General features: G+C 38.1%; 1 non-coding gene across 1 annotated transcript; it reads right to left on the bottom strand.

Annotated features, from left to right (window-relative positions):
* Positions 1-500: 500 nt before the first annotated feature.
* LOC114689916 lies at positions 501-665 on the bottom strand. Its single transcript, XR_003733996.1, has one exon. It is a non-coding gene; the product is annotated as a U1 spliceosomal RNA (small nuclear RNA).
* Between the last annotated feature and the right edge of the window lie 9229 nt (positions 666-9894).

The raw sequence follows: 9894 nt of genomic DNA, 5'->3' as shown, positions 1-9894 counted from the left end.
TCTCACGCAGCTCTACATGCTGTGATCGTATTTTGGGGCCCTGGAACACAAATGGGGACATCAATCTACCCTCTTCATTTGAGAGTCACTATATGGAGCCTAATTGCTGGTTCCTCTATGGTACCCATGCAGAGCTTATGCTAGTCAGCAGGCCTGGGGTTTAAAGATTTCTTCATAGTGAAGTTCCGCAGCTTAAATGAGGAGGTTAGAATCTTGGACAAAATAAAGCAAATATTGAGTGGTTTATAATGCCTTCCCCCTTTACTTTGAAAACAAATGTATGTACATTGTTAGACTACAGGGTCATTGAAACAGGCTTGCACAATATAACTGCTAAGCTAGGAAGCCAACAACAAAAACAAACTCAAATTATTTTTTCCATAGACAGAAAAGATTAATATTCATCTGTGCAGTTTTAAGGTCTCATCTATCTATCTATCTATCTATCTATCTATCTATCTATCTATCTATCTATCTATCTATCATCTATCTATCTATCTCAGGAAAAAGCATGAATGCAGTACCCCCACTACCAAAAATTACACAGTCAAGTTTCCCACATTTGGGGAAATTTCAGGTGTCAGGACATCCAGAGTGCAATGGATAAGCCTCACCCTGGGAAAAGCATCTTTGTGATCATGGTATCTCCCCTGCCAGGCAAGTATTTGAAAGCCTCTTTTAAATATGATGCTGCCAATCAAAACACAGATAGGGAGATTGAGTAGTAGAGCATTTGATTTAGAAAGGAGTTTTCATATTTCTTGAACCAAATTTTACTTGAGATGTCCAGTGGTCACAACACAATAGTTACTACCCCCATGAACTGACATGCCAGAGTTGTAAACGGTGCTTTGTACCATTCAGTGTCTTCTGTGAGTGCTGAAGCATAACCCAGGAAATCAACTCAGAGGAGAATTAGTTTGGCCCATGGTTTCAGACCTTGTTCTCTTAATAACATAGTTTTTGGACCTTGTGTGAGGCGGTCCACCTTGGAAGGGGACTTATGGCTGAACAAAGTTGTGCATTTCTTGGAGAAGGCTGGAGTGAGAAAGTAGCAGTTGTAGCTGTAATACCCTTTTCAGAACATATACCTAGGATCTAGCCTTCTTCAACTGGGTCTCACCTCCCAAATGCTCCACCATCTCTCAGTGGTGCCACAATAAGATAACCAAACCTTTAATGCACAGGCCCTTAGAGAACATGTGAAGTACAAACCATAATAATCTTAGACTTTATATATGTGAGTTACAATTTTTGACCCATTGAAAACAAGATTTTATTTCTCTAATTGTCACAACAGAAACAGATCCTGTGTAAGTTAAATATAAATTCAGATATACTCTACACTCAGTGTAATGTTGAGGAAGTTTAATAATTTAGAGAAAAATAATTATGTTTCCTTCTCATCAGTAAGTTCATGGCTGAGATCTATGTCATACAAGACATTTTTAAGAGAAAAGCATATAAATTTATCTAATGTTTTTGTGATATGGATGGCTTCAAAATAACCAAAGGAATAGAGAAGCCTGTGAGTGTTTATGTCACTTGATAAAGGTGACAGTTGTGAAGAGTTGGGGATGGACAAAGGCAGATTGAAGTATTGATAATACAGCGAGGCGACATTAGCAGGGCCTGAATATTCAAGCTGTTTTCTGTATCCCTGTGTCTTTAACACAGGGTCATTCTTCTCTCCATATAAATTGGATATCTCTCATATAAGGGCCTTAGGCGTAATGCCAGTTTGGTTTTATGGACTACTTCAGGGCAGAGAACGCTTTCTGAGTTTTATGGCCTGTGTTGGGAATATGGGTGTTGGGAGGGGGTGAACAGTCAGCTGTCTTTATTTGATTTTCTAACATACTAAGGTGACATTTTGATGTAGCATGTTCTGAACCTCATCATTAACCTCTCTGTGTCTTAATTTATTTGTCTAGAATGTGTGGACATAGTGTAATGTATTTCTTAGGTTCATTATAGAGATTAAACTTGTTAATTATGTGAATAGACAGCTATATACAAAGCCACTAAAACATCTTGATGTGTAGTATTATAGTTTATTATTGCAATACCACTATAATTCTATTATCTATTTCATAAATGTCTAAGAACTTTATAGCTTTAAGATTGCTTTATTTTATTCACTAAAGATAGCAGAGAATAAAAGGCAAACAAAAATTCTTGTTTTCTTCTTGACAGAGATTATCCAAAATGAGTGATGGGATGTTATCAAGACAATCAAAGCATGAAAAGACGAAAGAGCTGAGGGTTTTCTATCTATATATCCGTTTGTCTGTCTGTCTATCTATCTGTCTATCTATCTATCTATCTATCTATCTATCTATCTATCTATCTATCTATCTATCTCGGATCATGAACAGCTAATTAACAGTAATGAAGGAGGAGAAAGGAAAACAGGTCTAGTGTTAAACCTTGCACATTCAAGTTCCACTGTATCAGGCTTGCTCTTGGCTTTTGATGGCAGAGGGGAACTCTCTCCCAGTTCACTGCCCTATAATTAGTATTGCATCAAAGATGATGTTTAAAAATAATCTAAAGATAAAGCTATAGCTTTGAATGGAACATTAAAACAGTGAAGTAGTGCTTTCATAGTGATATTTAAAAGATATAAGGTCCAAAAACAAAATGAAGTGTTTAAAAGAGGGTTTCAGGTTTGGATTGGTTTCTCATATGTTCTTATTTGACTCATAGCATAGGTTTAGTCCTTTTCCATCATTATTAAATCTATTTCCAGCATTTAGAAATTTAATGAATAAACTGGTGAATTTTATGGCATCATCGGTGTGAGGGCATAGATCACTGAAAGGGCAAAGAATGAAATGCCATATTCTACCACTTAATTATGCAATTGCAACTACAAAATAATCAGACTAAATTTTTTAGAACAAACTTGTGTTACTATTTTAACACTAGTGATCTTGCATTGTAAATTTATTTTACAGAAGAATCAAGTCTTTAGTAGCTCTTGATATAGGAGTAGTAATAACATCCCATCACTGGATGAGTTTGTAACCTGCCCCAGTGAAGCTGCCGAACAGTTGTAGCAAAGGCACTTAAATGTGAGCCTGCTTTCAGACTATGCTAAGACTGACACAACAGCATTGTTTTAACTCTTTCTATGTTGAACTTCTCACCTTAGACAAATCATCTGGGACGGTTTTATGATGAGTGGGGTAGACTATTACTTATGCATTAAAGATTAAGTCTACTTCCTCTCATCTCATCATTATAATTTAAATCTTTTAGTTCACAATGCTCTGGTCTTTGGGAATCCATTTACGTTTTAAATGCTATTACCTGTGGCAAGGGTCATTCATTTGACCGTTATCTGTGAGTATCTTATTAGTCAACTACACTACATTAATTAGCAGGCAGTTTTACTATCTCAGAAGAGAAAATATTTAACCAGGATTACACCAGGAAATTGGAGAAAATTCATGGGGAAACATATGAAGAAGGATCTCTGGATTAATAGGGAGGTGGTAGCTTTCTTTTACCACAAGAGAGAATTATTTAGATGGAATGATCCTCAGAGGCCAAGTGCTTTAATGGCCTCACTTTATAGGTAACAAATCCCTAAACTACACTACAGAGTTTTAATGCCCAGGCTGGAGCCCTTCTCATTGCAAGACTGCCAGAATTCTTTATTGTCAAATTTTGCAATTCTCCTTCCATGTTTTGGAATATTGATGCCACAGGTTTTTCTTTTCCTTTACTTGTACTTTTAATTTCTTTAACTCCTGTTGAGTTTCTTGGATATATGGCATCTTGAACAGCTCTTGTACCTCTGTTCCCTCCTGACTTTTTGTGAAGCTCCAAAATCATGGCTCCTAATATGTAACTTTTACTTCACTATCTACTCATAAGGAAATCAATTATTGAAAGACAAATTTAGAGAAGAGAATGGAAAGATAAATTGCACAATCATGCTTAAAACAATGCCAGATGTCAGCATCACAGATTTGGCCAGCAGGAAGAAAATGTGCAAGTGGCACTTCCAGCAATCTTCAGCAACAATTAACTCAGTATGGGCCATCTTCAATTCCTTTGTCTCCAATAAAACTCAAAACATTCTTTGTTCTCCTTGCCTCCCTGACTAGGTTCTGACTGATTAGGATTCTGAGTAGATTTGGGAATATGGATAGGAAACAGTGAATAGATGGTAACCAGTGTTATATGGGGAAATAAAAGATCAGGTATAATTTTAGAAACCATGCATGGAGCTAATGTAGTCTTTGAAGCAAGCGGCTGTACCCATGATCAGTAAATCACCACTCATCAAACCAGGTTTCACAATCTTGCTTCCTCTACTGTGCTAAACAAAACAGAAACAAGTAGACCCAGAATCTTTTGAAGCTATGTGGAATTTGAAGCTATTGATGGGATTTGCCGATGAGTTAGTCAATAGGTCATTTGTCTGGAGAATCTGTAGCCAGACAGATATTGAACTATGCATCTCCACCTAGTCTTTACCTTGAAGTCCAGTTCAAAATCAGTCTGATCAAATTTAAAAAGGTGCATCTGTCTTACTTCTATTTTATATAGTATATTAGCCTATGCAAAGAAGGCAAGAGGGGAATCCAAGTGTGGGTATAAATATTTTCATATGCCTAAACTTATCTGAATCTATTTTCTTTTCCTTCCTTCCTTCCTTCCTTTCCTTCTTTTTAAAGTTTATAACCCTTGTTTTAGGGTAGAAACTCAACCCATTTCTTTTGTTTTTTAATATATTAAATTTAGAAAGAATTACATCACTTCTCTCTCTTCCCTCCAACTCTTCCTAGTTACCCTTTTTTGAACTCCCACCTCCTCATGTCACCCTTCAAGTTGATAGTTTCTTTTTCTTTGGACGTATTTTACACACATGCACACACACACACATGTGCATGTATGTGTATGGACAAATATATGTAAATAGTAACTGCTGCCTCTGTGTTTGTTATTTGTGTGTACATGGTTTCAAGGCTGACCATTCTGTATTGGACAACCAATAGCTCATCCCTGAAAGAAGCCAGGAGTCAAAACTTGTCTCTAGTTCTTTGTCTAAATTCCCTTTCCCATTAATTTGTCTATTGTTTTATGCTGCCATTGTTCCAGTCTTATTGTGCAGCCATTTCTAGAAGAGACTGTTTCTCATCAGGCTTCCTGGCATTCTGTGTTGGTAGCATAGCACAAAGGTCCTTATGCCCACAGATTGCCAGTGAAACCACAATGTTAAGCACACAGGATTGTCTTTCCAGTTGGAAAGATGTTACACACAAACCAACCAACCAACCAACCAACCAACCAACCAACCAACCAGGCAAGCAAAACGTTCTTCTATCCAGAAAGCTGGGGTTTAGATGTGATTAATAGCCTGGTGATCTGTGTTGTCTGTTTGGTCAGGCCACCTCAAGCTCCTACGACCAGGAGTGGTGGCTAGTAATTTAAATGACCCTTACAGACAGGAGCTCCCCAAGTTCCCACAACCAGGACAGGAGATACCTAATAGTCTAAATGATCCTTATATTATCTGTATAGGCAGAGGCTCCTTCCAGCTCCCACAACCAGGACCACAGGTGGCTAATATGACTGAGACCAGGCCAGAGACTTTCCTTGGCCCTTAAGCTAGTACAGGTATTCTATCTCTGGATTCTATCTCTGGAACCCATCTTCTTGGAAGAAATGCCGTGTAATCCAAGTTGAGTTTCAATGTAATTATGTTTCCTTGTGTACTGGGGATTGTATTATACTACAAAACTTTTTCCCCCAAAATATTACTCTTTAAATTTGTTTGAAATAAACTGCCTGAGATCAGACTCTTTGGAAGTTCAGGATGCAGGCAACCTGAACCAAGTTTTAACTCTCTTCATGGTTTGCTTTTTTTCCCCCTGGATACTTGCAGGGACCCCCTCAATTCTGACTCTTAGAGTTTTCCTGTCCTCTCTTCTGTGACGTTCCCCGAGCCATAGATGCAGGAGCATCTATGTTGATTTATCCATTAGGTGGGACTTCCCGTGATCCATGGTCCAGCTGTGGTTTTCTATGGTGCTCTCCATTTGCTGTAAAGAGAAACTTCTTTGGCGAGGGCCGGCAATTACAATGATCTGTGGGTGTAACGATAAGATTTAGAATGTAGTAAGCAATTATGTTGGGCTAGCCAAGTTGCAGTAGAAGATTTTACCTTAGGTCTGTGACTTCACTAGCCCCGAAAAGCTGGTTTGGTTTCTAGTACATGGCACAATTCCTCTTTGTTCAGTGGAGCTTAAGTCCACTTAGAGAGCTGTTGGTTGCCATCGACATGTGAGTGCCATTTCTTGCAACTTTATGCATGTCCTGCCATGCTGGTAATTTCAGTGTGTCAAAGGCGGTGTTGTTGTCTTGGGGTGTTCAATTGCTCCCGCCTCCCCTTGGCAACTTGTATAGCATTTTCTGGAACCATGAAAACCAGACCACAAGAAAGAGGCTTTTCGGTTAGATACACCTCAAATCATCTGAGTCTTGTGTCCTAAGTGTAGGGTTTCTCCAGCAATTGCCCCCACCCCTTCCAACCCCTGAGAGGCAACCATGGGCTCCATCAAATCTATGTTGTTTTGGGAGTCACTGGAACTACCCTGACCCACCCTTTTAAGAAGTTTCTCATGTCTGGTTCTGAGGTTTTTGTTACTCTGTGGTTCTTGTGAGCATTGTCAGTCCCAGTGACTTAACTTATCTATCTGCCATCTATCTATGTATCTATGTCTGTCTATGTATCTGTCTGCCTATCTGTCTGTCTATCTATCTATCTATCTATCTATCTATCTATCTATCTATCTATCTATCTATCTATCACACATATGTACACTTAAATTTATTATGTATAATTTTAGGTAAACATAAAAGAATATGATTCCTTGAGTCTTTATCAAACAAATTTGCTGTTATTAGTCTCTTCTCTTTCTGTGCTGACCTACCTCCTTCCTCCATAGTTGGAGCCCCCTACTTCTTGTTATTCCATTTCCTACTTCATCTCACCTCTATCCTGCTATCCCTCTCCAAGGCTTCTCCCACCTGTGGTCCCTTTATACTTTCCTGGGTTTTGTAATTAATTATTCCATATTGTACACTCATATCTGAGGATTTGGAGCTAGACATCAATTTGAAACCTGAAACACTAAAGCCACTTGAAGAAAACATAGTACCTAAGTACAGAAAATGACTTTCTGAACAGAACTCCATTACCCAAGGAATTAAGGCCAACAATCTACAACTGAGACCTCATAAAACTGAAAAGCTTCTGAACAGCTAAGGGGAAAAAAATCAATTGAGTGATGAAGAAACTCACAGAACAGGAAAGAATCTTTGCTAGGTATCCTTTAGGAATGTGCAAAGAACTCAAAACAAACAAACAAACAAACAAACAGAAAAACAACCAAAACATCAGATATAATAATTAAGGAAACAAATGGGCCAAGAAAAAAAAATGGGCCAAGTATCTAGACAGAGAGTTCCCAATAGAAGATATAAAAATGGCTAAAAAATACCTCAAAAAAAGGTGTTCATCATCCTTAGCAATCAGAGAAACGCCAATTATATCAATTTGTTTTTTGAGATTTCATCTCACCCCAGTCAAAATAGCTAACTGATAGAATGACTGATAACACTGTGGCGAGAGAAGAACATTTATTTATTGTTGGTGGGAATGCAAGGTACAGCCACCTTGCAAATCAATATGGAAACAAACAAACCAACATCAAAAGAACAACACACACACACACACACACACACACACACACACACACACACACACACGTATATTTATCATATGACCCAGCTATATCATTCCTGATACTTGCTCAGTAATGTTTTTGGCTGCCCTATTTATAGTAGGCTGGAAATAGAAACAATGTAAATGTCTTTCAATAGATGAATGGATGATGAAAATGTACTATACATACAAAATGGAATACTATTTAGCCATAAAGAAAGATGAAATCATGAAATTTTCAGGTAAATGGATGGAACTGAAAAAATCATATTGAGTGAGACCCAAAAGATAAACATTCTCTGAACATTCTCTCTTATCTGTAGTCCCTAGCTCCAAATTGAGAGTTTAATTATTAAAGGTATTTTGGGGTACGTAGGACAATGAAAGCTTTTCACAATACCAACTCAGTGGTGACAGAAAAATCACCATGTGTGTTTCTTTTGCTTAACTTGATCCAATAATTTTCAAAATTAATTTGATCAGAACAAAAATTTAGTTTTAAAATTATCAGTGCAGAAAAATAGAGGAAAATTTTATAACAACAGGTATTGTTCTATTTCTCAGGTGCTTGAAAAAGTAACAAATATATCAAGGAGCTGAATGCTTTTAACCTTCCTTCTAGTATGTCCCTTTAGTTTGTATATTAGATCTGCTTCTGTATGTGTGCATATATGTGTGGTGTGTGCAAGTGTGTATACTTGCCATGTACAGAAATCAGAGGGGGTTATGGAATGTCCTTCTGTTTTTCCTTGACTCTGTTACTAATAATCCAACCATAATAAACCCCAATTCATCTTGTTAGATTGCCCAAAAGAGATACTTCTGATATATAGCATTTCATGAGACTCAATTAGACCCTGTGGTAGATTTCTGTGATTTTTTTTTCTTGTAAATAGGATGCAACTGAGTTAGCAATGGAGGAGTAGTGGTAAACAGAAGTTAAATGAATACTTTAAATAAAATAAGCAGCACCATTAAGCACACTCTCACTGTTGGGATGATAGAGAATAACACTAGGCGCATTGCGTGTGGGAGACATCTGTATTCACAGACGTCACCCACAGTTTCAGATGGAGCTGACATCTGATGCTTACGTCTAAGTGGTGTTCCCATTGGGCTGTGTTCATTAGAGCGGAACAGATAGATACACAGCACCAGAAATGAAGGGCGAAGCCATGGCTACAGAGGGGCAGTCAAAGCTACTCTCTTATCTATCAATTACTCCCCTCAGGGGCAGTGCCACTTCTGACATTGGGACCAAACGAGGATGGTAAATAGAGAAGTCAGTGATCCAGTGCCCTTGACGAAATTTCAGGATTTCATTTTTTTTTTTTTTTTTTTTTTTTTTAATTTGTGTGAACAGGAACAGATATCCTGCTGAGAAATCTCCTGAGTCTAGTTAATGATCAGACTCAGTAGCTAAAATAACAGGGCCTTTGTGGTTTGGGCACCTAACGAAAGGAACCCATCTTATTGTATCTTGCCATGAAGAAAGGGGAAAGACATATTTATTTTTATTGTTGCTTTTTGTTTTTGTTTTGTTTTGTTTGGTGAGCCAGGGTCTCTTTATGTAACACAAGTTGGCCTTGAAGATTATCATATTTTCCTTTTGCTTTGATAAAATACTCTGACTAAAGCAATTTAAAGGAGAAAGGGCTTATTTAAACTCACAGCTCAGGGCAGGATTCAGATACCAGAATCTTGAAGAAGCTCTCACCTTAAATCCACAGTCTGTAGAGCGCGCGCGCGCGCGCGCACACACACACACACACACACACACACGAACGCATGCACACCAGTGCTCCCCTTGATTTTTCCCTCTTATGCTGGAAATGGTTCCGCCCATGGTTAAGATGGATCTTCTCACATCAGTGGGTGTAATCAGCATATTCCCCCATAGGCATGCCCGGAGCTTCATTTCCCGGGTGATTCCAGATTTTGTTAAGTAGACAATTAACAAAAGCCCTAAAAATTATCCAGGCCTCTTGCTTCAGCCTCCTAGTGCTGGGATTCTAAGCCTGTGCCACCATGCCAGGAATTATCCTAATTTCTATAAAGTAAACAGAGGAGACTTGAAAATTCTGCAACTTAGGAGTTAAAGAGAATAACCCATCAGTAAAAAAGAAGAGTGAAGATGAGGACAATCTGTA

Source organism: Peromyscus leucopus, chromosome 10, assembly GCF_004664715.2.
Source record: "Peromyscus leucopus breed LL Stock chromosome 10, UCI_PerLeu_2.1, whole genome shotgun sequence".
Classification (NCBI taxonomy): Eukaryota; Metazoa; Chordata; class Mammalia; order Rodentia; family Cricetidae; genus Peromyscus; species Peromyscus leucopus.
This window is presented reverse-complemented; position numbering and strand designations above follow the sequence as displayed.